The sequence below is a fragment of the Marmota flaviventris genome, chromosome 3 (assembly GCF_047511675.1).
Source record: "Marmota flaviventris isolate mMarFla1 chromosome 3, mMarFla1.hap1, whole genome shotgun sequence".
Classification (NCBI taxonomy): domain Eukaryota; kingdom Metazoa; phylum Chordata; class Mammalia; order Rodentia; family Sciuridae; genus Marmota; species Marmota flaviventris.
The window spans coordinates 33,860,654-33,880,478 of NC_092500.1; the positions used below are offsets into that span (position 1 = coordinate 33,860,654).

General features: G+C 33.1%; 1 pseudogene; it reads left to right on the forward strand.

Annotated features, from left to right (window-relative positions):
- Nucleotides 1-2,232: 2,232 nt before the first annotated feature.
- Nucleotides 2,233-19,825, forward strand: part of LOC114079089 (developmentally-regulated GTP-binding protein 1 pseudogene) — a 64,281-nt pseudogene continuing 46,688 nt past the window's right edge.

Here is a 19,825-nt window from a genome sequence, read left to right on the forward strand (position 1 = left end):
GGTCACATTCAAAGCCTAGGGGATTTCCCAACGCTAGCTGATGAGACTTTAACCCAGTTTTTATTTTTATGAAATTTTCAAAACCTCTCACCAATTTCTTGACCTTTCCATCACTTCTTCCAGAACTGGCAAATATCCCTAAAGGAAATCTGGAGCTAACCCCAGGTACTAAACCCAGGTACATGTCTTTCTACATTTTCTTCCTTTTTTTCCTTTTGAAATTTGACCCCATAATTGACTTGTTAGCATCCTCCCCCCCCCTCTCTCTCTCTCTCACACACACACACACACACACACACACACCTTCTTAATCAATCTCAATGAGAAGATTGAACTAAATTATCAGTACCACTGTGAGAAGCCAGACTCTTAGGCCATAATATGTTTTTTTTTTAAAAAAAACCTTAAAACCATGTGGTCATCAACAGACCCATGGCCAGCTGGGATTCCTGAGGATCATGAGAAACTACCTGGAGACCTGCTCTGTGCTCTTCCTTCCTCTTTGTCACTACACTTAAAAGAAATTTATTCTTGGAATGAAACCAAGATATTTGTTTAATCTTAAACATCCCCTCACCTGTTATACTTTTGTATGTGACAATCACTTTCTCTGAAGCAGTTGCTTATATGAAATATTTTTCCAGTGATACTGCTTTAGGAATACATGGTTTCCATAAATTCAAATACCAAAAAAGACAATATTACAATGGCAAGTGAGGATAGAAAAAAATCAACATTAAATGTATGGGGTGCCATATTGAAATGACTAGGACTAGGCTGCACCTCCCAGCAAGGTGGGTGGTACAAGGTGGGTGGTACAGGAGTTCAGCTGTGCAATCCAGACCTGATCAGGATCTAGTTGAGAGTTGGTGCCACCTAGTGGCAGTTTTCTGCTTGTTCAAAATATCAAAGGAGATAGGTGATTCCGGGTCCTTGTTGCTACCTTGTATTTTGTCTTGAATGCTTGTCTCAGTATTCTTGCTTAAAGTAGCCCTGCGTAGGGGTGACCTAGAAAGGATCTCTGTCTTATTCCTGCCGCTACCCCAACAATCAACTGTTGTTACTTAATATTGATGCAAACCTTAAGGTGGGGATAGAGAGGTTTCTCAGTTGTCCTATTACAACCTCCCTTTTAGGTAAACCTGTGTGTTTCAGCTTTAGGGGTGGGGTTTTCTCAGCATTTCTTCATCCTCCCTGCAATCCCCCACCCCTCCAATCAGAGCTCTGCTGTAAGGATGCGCGGGTATTGCGCACAATTAAGTTTCCTGCCTGTTACCCATAGATTCATTTTGTATCCCTTCAGAAAGGCAGAATCCTGGCTACCAGCACTTTTGCTTCTGTCACAGCTGAGGGAAAATTCTACTTGTAGAAGAGAATGGTCTAGGATTTCCACCTATCCTTCTTTCTAGGAGCTCTAAATTTTCGTGATAACCATCATTCACTCTTCAAAAATTATTAAAATTGCAGATGCTTTCCTATATGTATATGTCTGCTGCTGCTGCTTCTCACACTCTGCTGAAGACCAAATAGTTCATATGTTCTTTTGCAGAGGCTTTTTTGCCTTGCCCTTTGTAATTCAGGTCCCTTAGATGCCTCACAGCTTTCTCACTAGAAAAAAAAATGCTGTGTTTGGAAAATTATGTTTTTTCTTTTTCCTTTCCTTTATTTTCTATCCTATCTATCATTTATAAAGTAGGAATAACAGCTCACTTGAGATTTTCTACACCTTGAGTCGAAATGAAATGCACACTAATCCTATTGAACTATAATTTTGTATATGTCAGTTTCACCTCTTTAGTCTTGTAGACTGGGGCATTTTTATATTTTCAGTGCCTAGTGGTATTCAATTATTATTTTGTTGTAACAAGTTGTTCATGTCTGTCTCTCTAACTAGACTAAAAACACTTCTGAGACAATGACCAAGTTTTCATGTCCTTATAATAATACAGGAACTCATATCTATTGAGTGTTTTCTATGAGCTAGAAATTCTATATATACTTTATATACATAATCACATTTAAGATCATTACCAAGCTTCTAAAGTAGGTTTTATTATGCCAGTCTTATAGTTTAGCAAGGAAACACAGGGCAGGCTTTATCAGTGTGACCTCTATACTACAGAATAGGGCCTTGCTCACAGAAGGGCCTTGTACTTGAATTAAAACTCTGCCGTCATCACCTTGAGGTTTGTAATAATTTTATTTTTGAACTTCAAGTAAACTCTATGAGAAATGGAGCATAAGATTGAGCAGTGGTACATGCTGGTAAATCCCAGTGACTACAAGGCTGAAGCAGGAGGATCACAAGTTGGAGGTAATCCTCAACAACTTAGTGAGAACCTTTCTGAAAATTAAAAAGAAAAAAGAGCTGGGATGTACTGATTCAATCCCCAGTACCAGGAAGAAAAAAAGAAGAAGAATTAGCCCTAAAATAGCCCTGGGGGAGCATGTGCAAGTGGAGGCTCAGGATTACTGACTGACAAGTAGCAGGGGCATTCAGTAATGACCTGAAGGCCCAGCACACAGATAAAGACCTCAGGGCAGTCTGGGGGCACCCTGGGAATTCGTAAGGACCATATGAGACCCAGGTCAAGATTGGCAGCTATGATGAAAAGCAGTAGAGGCAGCAGCAGTGGCTCCAGCCACAAGGGAAGGAAGGACTCCACATACATTTAAATTTAAATTTACACAATGATATTTTAATACTTACTCTGATGTTTAGTGCTGCCCAATGGGGAGAGGACCTTCCATTCCCAGAACCCATCCCTGTGGCACATATGCAATTATCAACTGTTCCTATTAATGGGTGGGCAAGAACTGTCAGTGGCCATGCTGTATACCATGTCAGCAAATTGTTAAAAAATGAAAGGGAAGATTGCATTACATCATATTAGGAACCAATGAAAATCTTCAAAGAGTTTGAAATAATTAGTTTTAAAAATGCTAAAATATTGGGAAGCAAATATCTACAGCCTTATAAATAAAAATTAGCTGCATGTAGTATGCACACAACTGTAATCCTAGCTATCTGCAATGCTAAGGCAGGAGATTGCAAGTTCAAGGCCAGATTCAGAAACTTAATGAGACTCAATGAGAATCAAATTGACTGGACAGAGAAGAACATCACTTTCATGTGAAACTTCAATATTAATCAATAAGTAATAAGAAAAACAATTTTAAAATTATTTTTTCATTTATGATTGAAGATGTGAAGATAAAATACATCAGCAGGTTTTTTGAATTAAATACAAGTCATGAATCCACTTTTATTTCTTAAATTGACTCCACAAGTTACAGGAAACATCAGAGTAAGTATTAAAATATCATTGTATAAATTTAAATTTCAAATTAAATTCAGAATTACATGAACTAGATTTGCATTAAGAGTTTAAAGTATTTTGAATGTTCTAGTAGTTACATCACAGAAAGATTCTTCTCAGAATTACAAATTACCAAAAATTACTTGCATGCACCAAGAGTGCCTGATGTTAGTTTACAATATATTATAAGAAAATGAAGTTGGTATATGTGTGGAATTTGATAACTTAATAAATAAACTTGGAGAAAAGTAAGTCACAATATTCTAATCAATGAAGATACCACATTAATAAAGTATTATTTGTTGTATTACCTAAAATTATGACACCAAGAATATTTATTTTTGCAGTTTTCAAGTTTCTGTTAATCATTTAGCACTATGACCTCTATCACATTTTTAAGTCATAAAATATTATTTAATACTATGTTTCATATTTTTTGTAACTTTAACATCATTTTCTCTGCCTTTTTACTAGTTATCCCACATTAATGTTTTGCAGTAGGTCTCACAAATTATATAGCCAGTCATACATACAAATAAATTGAACAAAAGCATGCAGCTAGTAGTAAATAATGGAATCAGAATTTGAATCCAGGAAGTCTGGCTCCAAATCTGAGCTCTTAACAACTAGCATATCGGTTATTTCTCCTGGAGCAAAACTCATGAAGGCTGATGAGACCTAGGATGTGATGAATAAAAGCCATAGGAAGACATCTGTCTGGTTAGACAATACAGTCCTCATCTTTTGTAGCCTTGGGTTTCTAGAAGTTACTGGTGACTGCTAAAAACCACAAGATAGTACTAATAAACATAAGAAAATCAAATTTTAAAGTATAGAAGCTTTTCAACTTAAGATGTGGCTATGTCATGATGAACCCATTACAAGTTGAAAATATACTAAGTTAAAAATGCTTTTCATACACTTAACAGCTGGAATGTCAAACTTTGCACTGCAGCACATGTGAAGCATCTGCTGTTTGTGCTCATGGGCTCTCTTGACTGAGAGCTGTCAATACTGCCTCTGTCCAGCATCCTAAGAGAGTATCCTATGGCATAGAGCTAGCAGAGAGAAAGGTCCACATTACAAATCCATACTATAATTCTATTGAATGTATATCAGTGTCACAATATTAAAAGTCAAAAAAAAAAATGGTAAGCTGAGCCATTGGTCTCATGGGGACCATTTGTATTTGCCATAGTTTGCTAGAGCTGCTGTAATAAGTACCATAAATTAGGGGAGTAAAACAACAGAAACTTGTTAATTAATAGTTCCAAAGGCCAGAAGTCTCACATCAAGGTATTATCAGGGTCAGCTCCTTCTGAGGACTATGAGGGAAGAACTATTCCAGCCCTCTCCCCTTGGCTTGCCTGTATCTCTTTCTATCTCTGTGTACAGATTTCCCCTTTTTAATTGGATTCCAAACCTATTGGATTCGCAATCTAGGTTCCGCTCTAGACACCTCATTTTAACTTAGTTAACCCTTAAAATCCTATCTTCATGGTAGTCAGGAACCAACAACCAGTGAACAGATACAGCTTATATACCTACCCTCCCAAGGCTCACCTCCAATGAGCTATTTCCTCCAATTAGGCCTCACTTACAGTTTCTGCTACCTCCCAATATTCCACTCAATTATGAATTCACCCAAGGACCAATACATTGATAAGTTTGGAACTTTCATGATCACTTCCCCAAAGCCCTATCTCTGAACATTGCTGCATTGGAGATCCAACTTTTAACACAGAAGCCTTTGAGGGAAATTTCAGATCCAAACCAAAAAGTAATCTGAAAAATATCATGTTCCAGGTAAAGAAGGATTTTTCTTCTTTTTTTTTTCCTTTTTCTTTTCTTTTTTTTTTTTTTGTTGTTGTTTTGTTTTCTTTTCTTTTACCTTGAGAATCAAAATAGGGGACAGAAGAAAAAAGAAAACTTTATTCAGAATACATTTTATCAGCCTCTTTTTTGAGCTAAAAATGAACCTGGAGATAGGCAACATGTTCATTCATGTAAAGTAAGGCATAAAAAAAAAAAAAAGGAAAGGAAATCTAGCAGGCTGTATACTCTTTACCCAATAGCAGGGAGCCTTACTCCTGGCTTTGGCATCTTACATGTTTTCTACTGTACTTGTATTGTCACTTGATTTCTGGAGGCTCTCAGTGGAATTATAATGGCTGCAAGGAATTATTTATCTGCACACAAAACAAAACGTGGTTAGTCCACTTTCTCAAACTTTGCATTCAAAGGGTAAAGTGTAAATCCATGGAAGAAAATCCTCTACATCTAAGGATTTGTGATAAAGTAGAAAAGATTCTCAATGCTTCAGTGGATAGTTATTGGGGTGCAGTTTTATTTTTGCTCTGTATATTTAAAATTGAACCTTTAGTATGTCTGTTTTTGTAAAGGGAGTGATTTTGACAGTATTTTGATATTCTCAAGTTTAAAACATTCATTATTTTGTTTCTCAACCATGTCTAACTAGGACTAGAATTTATGTTTAAAAAACTGTTAATATTTATTTGCTAACCTAAATATTAGTAAAAATTATTTTACTTTCAAATGGACATATTTTCCCCTCATATTTCTGAGCTTACTATATGAAGACAATTGTAAATAACAGATTTTGAAAAGTGAATCTGGAGCATTTATTTCTCATTATAGAGTAGTAAGATTACAAATCAATCAATTGTGCAGTTCAAATCAGTGTTTTTAAGCTACAGTGAATACTATGATGGGAATAGAAAACTTGAACTGAGAAAAAGTATTTCAGATTGAGAGAATGTATGTTACTTTAGAAGAAACTGGGGTTCAGCTATTTATTTTCCTCCTCTACAATACAAGAGTAGATCAGCAGAGAGAGCAAGATTATTTTGCATTTCAGTTGTGTTAGGCAGAATTCCAAAAGGGGCATCATGATTCCCACCCCTGGAATCCATAACTTGAATAATGTCTTCTCCTTGAGAGCAGACAGAAACTTTATTTTGCTTTTAATCAAGAGAATATGGCAGAAAGTAAAGGGATTACACAGAGATAATTAAGGTTTCTAATCCAAAAGAAGATTATCCTGGGTGCCTCTGACCTAATCAGGTAAGCCTCTTAAAAGAGCATCCAGCCAGACCCTGGAGGATGAGATTCAAATCAACAAAGATGCTCTTCTCCTGGCTTTAAAGAAGCAACAACCACACTTTTGAACTGCTTATTCTGAGGGCAGCCTCTAAGAATTGTGGACGTCCATTCTGCATATAAGAGAATTTAAATTCTGCCACTAGCAGGGATGAACTTGGAAGAGGACCCCCAAGCTCCAAATGAGAAGACAACCCTAGCCAACACCTTCATTAAAACCTCATGAGGACAGAGAACACCCTTAAGCTAGGCCCAGACTCCTGACCCATACAAACCACAAGATAATAAAATATGTCTTGCTATATAGGCCATGGTTTGAACTAATCTATTATAACAGTAAGAGAAAAGTAATATAATGGTTATGAAACTCACTAAAACTTAATTGCAATGAGGTCATTGTAAAAAGGTATTGCCCACATTTTTATATAGAACTTGAAGTCTAAATATCTATTTCCAATTACTTATGCTTATACAAATATAGTCACACAGTTATATGCAGATATTTGTATTCTTAAGAATACCTAAAGTGAAAATTTACTGCATTCAAATAACTGTCATTAAATTACAAATTCCATCAAAACTTGACTGCAGGGCAGGTTCATCACAGCATTTGTACCACAACTTGTAGACACTTGCCTATTTTTAAAACATGACTGTATCAGTATGCTCTCTTTTCTATCTTAGGTCACATGGCACGAATTCAAGAGGAGATGTAATGCCATAATTCTTTGTAAATATTGGGTGAGTTGTTGATGGAAGATTTTTGAAGTTTAGACAGATTAAAACTATAAAACCAAGAATAATTTTATGTAATTTGTATCAATAGAGAACAATATATCAGTGAAGAAAGACCATAATTATTTATAGGAATAAAAAAAATCAAACAAACTGAGGTTCATTTTTGGCTTTAAGTAAATGATAAAATATTAAGTAAAGCTTTAGGTAAAAATTTATGTGACTTTTATAGTCAAAGTTGAAGAAATACTTCCATGATGATTTAATCTTTCTTTGCTAGCTCCGTGGGAATGTCTCCATCACATGATATTTTATTCTTAATTAAAATGCTTCAAAGTATTTTGAAATTAACATTTTCCTACCAGTAATATTCTATGTACATATTTATCTTAAAGTCTGGTAGGACCAAAATGCGATTTGTTTCACACATAATAATTGTTTTGAAATTTTAAAGGTGACACAATGATTTTTTGGATCTAAGGAATGCTTCTGTATTGTTAAGCAGGACAAATGCCACTTCTACCTTGTTTTCCTCTGGTACCTTCTAGGAGTCTTATAATTATGCATTTTACATTTAGGTCTACTATTTGTTTTGAGTAAATTTCCATGAAGGGTATGAGGTTTATGGCTAGATTCATTTTCTGGCATGTGGATTTCCACTTGTTCCAGCATCATTTGTTGAAAAACTATCTTTGTTCCATGGTATTATCTTTATTCATTTGTCAAAAATCAGCATATTTTATATGAACCTATTCCTGGCCTCTCTATTAGAAAAAGGAATATTTACATATATGTTTTTGGGGATTCTTCCATAAGAAACACGTATCCTTTATTTGTCATACATTCATTTAATCCATAATTCATTTATACCAATATGTATTCATGCATGTTTATTTTAGTTATGAGTTATGATCCAGTGCTATTTTTTTTAATTTCTAAACTATTGGCCATTGAAAGTTCTTTCAAGTTGGCTCCTGGGTCATCATGTATATAGTAACAGAAGTGGTGATGAACTGAAAAAAAAAATCAGGGTGCTGTGTTACTATATACATGATGACATGGTGCTCTTTAATTTTCTCTGCCTTCATGACAGAATTAGCCATTTCTCCAAGAGTTCTGTTTTTTTTTTTTAATTAGAAAAAAAGGTACATATTGTCCTTTAAACATCAATAATTTCTTTTCCCAAAGGTAATTCAAACTAAGCATCTCCTACAAAGATCTCTCTTCCCTAATCCTTCTCCCTGAAATACTGCTAATCTAAGATCTGCTCCTTTTTGTTCTATTACAGTAAATGTCACAACAATCCACCTTCTTGCCCCCACCAAAAAAAAAAAAAAAAACTTGGCTTTTCACTGGGTCTTGGTATTGCCATAGGTCACATGTTGAACAAAGTTTTCTTCATTATATTTCATTGCTGTGGCCACTTCTCTTATTGCTGTATCGCAAAACTTGCCTCATTCCAGCCTGTGTCCTGCATTGCTGCATAATCATGGTAAACTCTAATATCAAGTGACTAATAGATTCAGAATAATTTGCTCCTGCTCACCTCAGAGTTGCCACCTGGCATCACTTCCTGCCTGCCACTCTTCCATCCAGCAACATTGAGTTTCTTTAAGTCTCCCAGGTGCTTCTCACATCTCACCTCAAGTCTCACCACTGTCATTGCCTCTACCTGAAACATTCTTCTCTCCCCTTGACTTTGCTAAAAATCATTCACCTTCCATGTTCTAACTCAGGTTTCACTGCCATGCCCTACATGAACATATATCACTATGCCATCCAAAAGGAAAAGCAGTGATTTATGCACAGTTTGAAATTTGTGATTTCCTTTTCCAATAATAGAACAACCTGCGTTTAATAAATGTTATGTGTGTTAGAAACCAAGAGAGGAGTCAATAGAGCTTTCAAAAAATAAGTATTTTATGAACTTATGATACTTTAAATATTGTGTGCATGATATTTTGTTATTAAAATAGAGCTAAGATTAGAAATAGGGGAATGAAGGGAATGGAGGGGAATAGGAATAGAATGAATTGGACATAACTTTCCTGTTTATACTGTTTATATATGAATATACCACAGTGAAACTCCACATCGTGTACAACTACAAGAATGGGATCCTAATAAGAATAAGTTATACTCCATGTATATATGTCAAAATACACTGTATTGTCATTTATGTCTAAAAAGAATAAAAATATAGAACTAGGATTTTGAAAATTTGTTTCTCTCTATAAATAATACAAGGTACTAGAACAGCTCAATAAATGAGAATATATGATTTTATTAGTGATGATCATTTCTGGAAAATGGAAAGCTATTATCTGAATGAAACTCTGAGTCTCATATAATATATCATTATGTAACTAGTTAGAAATAAACTTGGTCATTCTTCCTGAGTAGTTGTAATCTTGTGCTTTGAACATTAGAATAAGAATGCTATATTTTCTTCAAAACTTTGCTGTGATAAATTGTTAGGCCAGGCACACGAATCTTACTATACTTGTACTGAACATTCCTTTTAGTTGGACTTCAAGATAAAACACTGATACACATATTCCATTTTTTTCATTTTAACCTTTAAAAGCTTGTCTGGGAATCAAAGTTAAAATAAGTATGTGGCATAATTTAGTCATAAGCAAAGTCTTGCCTAACAACAAATAATTTCTCCATCTGCCTTCTCTAATATTCAAAATTGTTTCTATTATCATGATCTTCAAGTTTTCATAAGAAGACACATAGTTTATAAATATGATTAAGGCATATTATTTCCATTGAAAGGTAACCTATTAATTAAGAGTAAAGAGTAGCAGCCAATCAATAGAAAACATGCTCTGGAGGAAATGGGCTTGGGTTATACTTCTGTATGTGTGTGTGTGTGTGTGTGTAAAAGCTTTCACTAAAATGAGGGGTTAAAAGGAGTGGTCTAAAGGCCAACACAGCAGTATGTCAATAAATGATAAACATGGCATTTTATCATCAAAACATCCAAATGAACAACTAAAGACTAGTATAAATCTAATCATAAAGTGTGTGTATTGTGCATCTTTGAGAAGCAGAACTATGAATATATGTAACATTTCTCAAAAAAATTACATAGCAGTTGGGAAGATGAGAAAAATAAACATAAACTGAGTGCAAATAACACAATAAGGTGCAAATCAAGAGCAATGACTCTAAAAGCCCTAGGAAGTGAGTGGGAAAATATCTCTCAGCTATTGATTTAAAAAAAGAAGTTCATAAAGATCTTACAATCAACATGTTTCTGGAAGTATGAACGAACAGGATAGGATGACAGGGAAAGGGAAAAATATTTCATATTAAAGCAAAAGCCTGAAGGAAGGCATAGAAAACAGGATTAAACATGGCAGGTTTACAGAATAGTTGAATCTTTCTGAAACCCTCCTGTTTGTAAAACAATGTGCCGAGGCCAAAGTGTATTTATACTGACTTTTTTTTTTATAACTTTTTCTATAAATTTAAATGTACATTAAATACATTGCCCATCTGCCTTGGATTCTGCTCTCATACTCCTCTAATTACTCACTCTAGGCGATCACCTAATATAGCTAAGCCTAACATGTTTCATCAGTAAAACTGTAATAATTTTTTTCCTGAGGGTCTTGCAAGGTGACTTGTAAAAACTATGTGAGACTAAATATAACAATGTTCTGTGTGTCATAATTAACATTTGAGTATGTAATGCTAAAAATACTATTACTCATTAATTCTAACTTGGATCTTCACATATACATGTTTTAATGTCTTAAATAGGAAAATAAAATAATTTAAAAAGATTAAAAATAAAACAACATGAAAATGTGTTTCTGTCTTCTCTTTTATTTCTTAAGAAATTTGTCAATCTCAAATTCTAAAACTTCAATATCACCATAGCCTATAAAACTGCCTAAAAGTGTCCTTTAATAATAAAGATTCTATCATATCCAGGTGAAAATTCTTTTTAGTTGTTCCAAAACCATCATGGGAAACTTTCAGGCACAGGTAAAAGCATGTTTGAAATTAATATTTCTTTAATAAATAATTCAAAGCAATTATCTCTTATATCCATAGCATTTTAATTCCTTGAAATGCAGATTTTCATTTGAGAATTCAAAACTTTGATGTCAGCTTTCATTTAATTTTAGTCTGCTAAAAAACATGGTTATCTCACTTCAACTCCTCTTTTTCTTTCATCTTAAACAACAATTTATATAGAATTTGAAAGTTTTTTTAATGGTATGTAGTTTTAAAGGACTTTTACATTAATAAATTACAATTGTCTTTCATAATAGCTTATTTCTTTTAACTCAGTAGACTGTTACTGCTGTTTACTCCAAAGATTCTAACTGCTCAATAAAATTGCATAATTTTCCTGTCTGCTATGGAGCTGAGTAATCTATCTGTGTGATATAAAATCACCTACCCTACCACATATTACTTAAATTTCTGAGAAGTGTGCTCAGACACAATTGTTTGTTGGAAAAAGAGATTTTTAGCAATTGTTTTCACCAACTTCTGATCATATCCCCTTTTGTTTGGCACAGTTATTCTTTTAAATATTTGTTCCTTTTTAATTTTTAGCATTCCCTCATTTCTTATAAGCATGTACTCTAACCTTATTCACTGAAAGATTATATTTTATGCTGAAAGGAAAAGAATTATCAAAAGTAACTGTGCTAAATCAAATAAATGCACATGTCAAAGTTTCATGTCAGAATTCCCAGTATGTGAAAATATTCTAATAAATATTTTAAATTCACTAATCCATCCCAACTTATGTGCAAAACACACACCACAATTGTTCCATAAACTAAAGTCAAATTGAGTAAGTTTATTTAATTACTATTATGATTTAGGACATTCTTTTAAAGGTGATGATTCTTAGTAGGGACAATTTGGTCTCCCAGGGGTCATTTAGCAATGCTTGGAGAAACTTTTGGTCATCTCAATTGAGGAAGTGTTAGTGGCATCTCATGTGTGAGTCCGGGGATGATGGTAAACATTGGATAGTACTCCACAATCAAGAATTATCCAGCTCCAAATATTAATGTCTAAATTGAGAAACCCTGAAATAGAAGGAACTTATGATTCCCATTAATTCGTCAATTTGATTTTTTTCTTGATGGAGAAGCCACATATTTGATGTTTTAGTTCCAATAGCTCTCTTGTACATCAGTCCAAATTGAGATGTGCAGTTTTCCACTTACTCATATCATTTACTCTGAAAATGTACGGAACAGGAAAGCTTCCTATTACCTAATGACATGGTTCTCTCTAAGGTGTTCACACAAAGAAGATGATGAGGAGCATTTATGTGTATCATATCTCCAATCAATGAGGGCTATTACTGTATTATAAATTATGGTAGTGGGCAGTGGGCAGAAAGGCAAGAGAACTGTATTCTACATAATTTATACATTAGTGTAGCACTTAGTATCCCAAACATTTGGTTTGAATTTTAATGACAAAAAGGATGGATGACTATTTTTCCCTTAACTATGCTTAAATAATTTTTCTTGTGTCTGTAGTAAAATCTTGATCTAAGATGATCTACCCCCACTAACCCAAGAGAATATAATCCTCAGAGGTACTCCATCATCATATGTTGTTAACTATCCATCTCAAATTAGGTGCATTCACAAACAGTCAAAATGACTATTACCAGTCATGATTTGGTCTGAGAAAGTCTATTAGGAATGCCAGCTAATCTGTGCAAATTTATAGATAATAAGAAAATATATACAAGTAAAAATTTCATTAAAAACTTGCCTTTTTAATTTCAGCTTTTATATTTTCAATTCATGTGTGCTAAGTTCTTAAAATGTACATTTTAAAAATCCCTAAAGATTTCATATGCAGCGCCAACTAAAGTTATTTTCATTTTTGTTGTTTCCTAGGCAAATTACCCTAAATTGAGAATTCTTTTCTCACAATGAGTTCAAAACAATGTCCCTTGTGTAAAACTCTCTCCCCTTAAGAGGAAAAAGCCAGCCTAAAATGCGTATATGATAACCAAGAAGTATGTGGGTTTTTTTAGTCATTAAACCATAACTCTGTAAAAATGTAGCTTCTAATGATTTTCAGTCACTGAGAATAAAAAAAAAATGCGGCTTAACTTTATATGTTCACTTAGCTTCTGTAGTAAAGCAAATTAAATTGGTAATATAAGACTTCATAATGCTACTTAAATGATAAAAGACAGCATGCTATTTCATTTTTTAGTGTGTCTACTGTCCATATAATAGATCCATTATATGCTTTTTAGCTTATAGTTAAGCTTTCTTCCAATTATAGTATAGATCAATCAATAAACAATTACTGAACACTTAAAATGACATTCTTACTAGCCAAATATTTCCTCATCGCCTTCCATGTAGATTATAACATATTTCAGCCCATGTTATATGAAATTATGCTGTGACTCCTCAGGTCTTTGCATTCTATGTTGACTTTTCAGGCCATATATTTTTATTAGCATATACCAATAAAAGGGTTATAATATAACTGAGTTCTATTTTTAGACTTTTCTTCAGAGAAACACTATTCTCAGCCCAATCATAAACATTACAAACTTCTAGAAATACTCTCTGATGCTTTTGGCTTTTTAAAATTTTTCATTGACTTAAGAATAATTACAGTTTTACTCAACTATTTTGGTTAATTTAATGATACAGCATTTTGAAGGGAGATTTTTCCTGAATGTCATGTTTACGCAATACCTTTATAATTCCCTGATGTTATGCCCTGATAGAATTTTCAGTTACTTCTGATGTTATGAATCGTTACTTGGTATTTTTTTTTATGACTCCAACATGTTATGTGTCCTTAAAAAGCCAAATGTGTAGCCAACTATTATTTTGACCTTTCTTTAAACACTTTTCAGATTGCCCCAATATAGGCAGAAGAGATATTATGAAACTTCATTTATTTATGGGTCTTTCCTCAGTAGTAGTTTACATTCCTTAAAAACAGAATACACAAATGTATTCTTACAAAACTCTTAGTTTTGTTATTGTTCTCTATTTTCATAAAAAAGGGGTTGTTTAAAAATTAAAGGAAAATGTCTCAAAGCATGTCAAATTAAATAATATGTTTATTTGTGTTTATTAACAAATGAGTCATTTTCCTGGGTTTATTCTCAAGTCCAGCATTTGAAATGTGCAAGATATCATGTACTTCAATGGTTAAAAGCCTGGCTTGGAAAGTTTAATTGCCCGGGTTGAAATAGCAAATTTGTAGCTTTCTCTATGATTTTGATTAAGTTAGTTAACATGCTCTTTGACACAATTTTCTCATCAGTAAAATTAAGATATTAATAATGGCAATTTCAGAAGGTGAGGATAAAGATGAGTATTTGTACAATTCTTTAAATAGTAATTGGCACATAATCATGGGCTTGTGGAAAAGTGAAGAGGCCATGAGAAAAGTGGTCAGAGGCTATCACTGAAAATTCTAGGACTCAAGACCTAGTTTGCAACAATGTGTACATGATATGAAATGAAAGGCAAGTTTCTGAATACAAAAATGTTTTGGAACACAGGAATTCTCTCGGATGGATTTCACAATTTCCCTTTCTTTCCCAGTCTCTTATCATTTCTCAAGAATACAATATATAATTAACTATAATTACCATGTTGTAAAATATAGCTCTTGCACTTATTCTTTTTATATACCTAAAATTTAAGACAATATAATTTTTAAAAAATAAATCTATTTTTCATGCATAAAACATGAAAGTTGTACATGTTGATGGGGTACCATATGGTGTTTCAATACATGTATATGTTGGATAATGTTTAAATCAGGTTAAATATATTTATCCCCTCAAACATTTTTTATTTCCTTCTAGAAAACTTTCAAAATTCCTTCTTCTAGTTTTTAAAATGTGAAGTACATTGTTGTTATCTATAGTAACCTAACTCTCAGAAATGCAAGTCAAAACCACAATGCGATAGCAGTTCCCCCAGGAAGAATGAGGATTATCAAAAAGATTAAAGATAATAAATGTTGACATGGAGTGGACAAAAGGCAACCTTGCTCACTGTTGGTGGGAATATAAATTAGTACAAGCATTATGGAAAACCATAAGGAGGCTCCTCAAAAATTAAAAATAGAACTGTATGATGCAACAATCCTATTACTGGGCACATATCCAAACAATTGAAATAGTTATATCAAAGAGACATTGATACTTCCATGTTTATTATAGCACTATTAACAACAGCCAAGAAATAGAAACTGAGGTGTCCATCAACTAATGAGTGGATAAAGAAAATATGGTAAAAATGCACAGTGGAATATTATTCAGCCATAAAGAGAAGGACATCCTGTCAACATGGATAAAACTGGAAGTTATTATGTTAAGGGAAATAAATCAGCCACAGAAAGACAAGCACTACAAATTCTCATTCATGGAGAATTTAAAAGATTGGTCATACAGAAGGTTAAATGAAGACTGGTGACCAGAGGCTGGGTAGGGAAAGAGAAGAAATGTTGATCAGTGCTTCCAATTTACAGTTAGATAGAAACAAAAAGTCCTGGTATACTATTGCACAATGTTGCGATTACAGATAATAAGACAGTATAAATTTACTAATTCCCTCATTAAAAAATTAAATATGGGGCTGGGGTTGTACCTCAGTGGTAAAGTGCTTGCCTAGCACATGGGAGGCACTAGGTTCGATCCTCAGCACCACATAAAAATAAACAAATAAAGGTATTGTGTCCATCTACAACTAAAAACAAATTTTTAATTAAATATGTGACTAGTGTAGTATTCCCGTTTAATAGGAAATACATGTATGTCAATTGTTAGTTACATATTTTTATGGTGGTGAGAGAATCAAACTTTATTAATTATATTTTTTGAAACCAATGATAGAATAATTTTTAGGCTAGAATTAACTGTAAAAAATTATTTGCCATTTAAATTCCTACATTGTAAATGTATGGAGACTACATTAAATTTAGAGACGAGGGATGAGAGTGTAGCTCTATGATAGAGCACTTGCCTAGTATGCATGAGGCCCTGAATTTGATCCCCAGCATTGCAAATAAACAACAATACAAAGTAGGATAAGAAGCAGGAAATAGAAGGAAGTCATGAAAGCAAATTATAATGGCATAGGTGAGCTACAATAACCTGATTAATATCAGGAATTTATAACTGATTTTTCCATAGTGGGTTGCTTTTATAAATGTGAACTTACTTATTTAACAAATATTTATTCGTACTTAAACCTACCTGAACTGTTTTAAGTCTTTTATAGCTATCAGGTCATTTACTTCTCAAACCAAACTTAGATCTAAGAGTTCATCATTTTTCCCCCTTTACATATGAGGAAACTGAGACATGACATGGCATTATAGTATGCCCAGCATCATACATCCAGTGAATCAGGGTTTGGACCCTAGGAGTTGGTCCTGATGTCCATATTTTTACTTGCCACACTATACTGCCATACAGGGGGATTTACATCTACAATTATTTAAATTTTTTGATGAAGGCATAAAATCATTGGTCAGATTAAAGTCGATAATTCATTTTTATCTTCAATTTAACCTACATATTCCGTTATCAAGTCTAGTTTCCAACATTGATGTCATCATCCTTACATCATCATCATCATCATCATTTTTCATAACATCTTAATAAGTGTGTTTTACTTGCTCACATTTAACCAAGCATTTCCAAAAATTCACTGGATATCTGGCTTTCAGGCACTGTGAAAATTACTTTTACATATATCATGACCACTTTGGAACTTTTCTAAAATCATAGCAAAAACTTAAATAGAGAAGCAGTTATACAATTGCTCCAAAAGAACCAACAGTGCAAAGTAATTTATGTTGCATGTTGAAATACATTATATGCGATGAGAAAACACAAATTTCACTTTAAGTGCTCTATTTCCTAGGCTTAACATAAAATTATACCATCATTCACTTCAATAGCAGTTAATAAGAAGAGAAAGTTATTTTCCCCAGTGTGGAACTTTGCCTAATATGGAAAAGCTAACATTGATCAGAAAGCCTTAATGAGATTAATCCACAGTATAAATCAGTTACTAAAGAATTGTCGCTCTGTTTGATTTAATTATGTACTAGCTTCCAGCAAAATTTACATCATTGATAATTACACATGTAGCTTATTTCATTAACAGTGTCAGAATATTAATGATATTAATTAAAAATAAAATTACAAGTGAAGACGTGTTTCAACAGTGTTTGCCAGGCATACTGATGCAGAGGAAAATTAGTGATTATTTAAAGGTAACATTTAATTTATTACTTGCAAATTCCTTTATGAAATCAAAGGTTATTTAGTCTCTCTCCACAACCCCAGCTTATTAAGATATTAAGAACTGCCAGCTTTATCAGGCAAGCAAACAGAATTGCAATTGATTGGGGAAATTATTAATAAAAGTCAATGAATTTTAACTTTATATAAGCTGTTGGGAAATTACTGACAATTAACTTCAAGTGGAGTGCTCTGCTGAGCATTGTTTATAGAACTGTAACCTTCCAACCAGCTTCTGCATTGCCTTTCTCCTGTCACTACCACTCAATCCATTCTGTATAGCAGGTTCAACTAACTATGTGATTATGATTAAAGCATCATCTTATTTATGGTACCTCTATTTTTTAAATTTATAATCTAACTCTTGCAAACAAATATAGATGACATTATGACAACCACCCACATATCTACCAACTAGTTTAAGAAAAAATAATTATTGATGAATAAATGTAAGCCCCTATATATACTTATCCCAAATATCATTCCCCAGGGACTCACTCCTCTAAATTTGGCATATGCTATTTCATGTAGTTTTATACTGAATGTATGTGTGTACATTCATAATGAAAATGTAAAATTGATTTGCATGTTTTTGTTTCACACTTTGTTTTGTTTTGGAGGTTTATCCATGCCAATCTATAATTCTTTATTTTTTAATTTGTTTTAATTATACATTTATGTACTTTGATATATCATATATAGATGGGATATAATTTCTCATTTTTCTGAGTGTTCAGGTTGCAGAATCATATTGGTCATATATATATATATATATATATATATATATATATATATATATATATATATATATATTGTGGACATGGAACAAAGGAGAGAATGGGCATTTCTGTTCTGCATAAGGCTATCCAGGGAGGACCTGTTGTGAAATACTGGTATTTCTCATGGACCATAAAAGGCAGAGCATTTCACAAAGTAAAAGGCCCAGAAACATATAATGGAAGTTTTATATATGGGGTCTATAAGCTCAGATGGCTGGGATTTATAGCAAATTTACTCTATTTCTGGGGGAGTCCAAAGATTTCAGGGTCCAGTGAATATATTTCAGGGTCCAGATATATATATATCTGCATGACCAATATGATTCTGCAACCTGCACACTCAGAAAAATGAGAAATTATATCCCATCTATATATGATATATCAAAGTGCATAAATGTATAATATATATATATATATACACACACACACACTGTAATAATATCTGTTTCATCTTTTATCTTTCCTATCCCCATATCCCTATCCCTCCCCTCCCATCACTTCCCTCTAGCTAATCTAATATAAGGCTATTCTTCCCTAGTGCCCCCTGCCTTATTGTGAATTAGCATTCACATATTTGAGAAAACATTTGGCCTTTGGTTTTGTGGGATTGGCTTATTTCACTTAGCATGATATTCTCCAACTCTTAACTATTTACTGGCAAATTCCATAATATTACTCATCTTTAAAGCTGAGTAATATTCCATTGAGTATATATTCCACATTCTCGTTATCCATTCATCTATTGAGCAACACCTAGGTTGATTCCATAGTCTAGCTATTATGAATTGAGCTGCTATAAATACTGATATGGCTACATTGCTATAGTATGCCGATTTTAAGTCCTTTGGGCCAATCTGTAATTCTTAGTCATTTTAACCAAAAATTTTTCCAATGAAATCCCATGTATAGAAAATTATTTATACATTTTCTTATTGATATTGATAGCTATAGATGGATTAATAGATGAATAAACAGATATAATTACAACATTATGATGACTTTTATTGCACAAGTCTATAAGCACACAAACATGTGAAATCCTGTAGGAAATAAATGCTGATCTTAAATTATAATATTCAGGTTTCCTACATGTTGCCAGATTGCTTTCTAAAGCACTATATCAACTTATATATCAACACTTTGATAAAGTTTCTATTTTTCCACATCCTTTCCAAAACTTTGAAATGTGGGACTTAGTATTTTTTTTTCATTTTTTTAAATTTTTCTAATTAGTTATACATGACAACATAATGCATTTCAATTCATTGTGCACAAATGCAACTTTTCATTTCTCTGGTTGTACAGGATGTAGAGTCTTACCATAGGTGCAGTCATAATTGTACCTAGTGTATTTTTAGTCATTATTTCTCTAATGTAAACTCACTCCTGCTTCATGTTTTTATATTTTAAAACTCACTGATAGTCTGAGGATTGTGGGGTTGAAGAAGGTATTATGGCTTATTAAAATTTATGAGTCTGTGGACACACTTGATTTAAGAATTTTAAACCTTTACAAACTGCTCCTAAATTGCTTATACAATTTTATATTCTATACGTGTAGTTCTTAATAT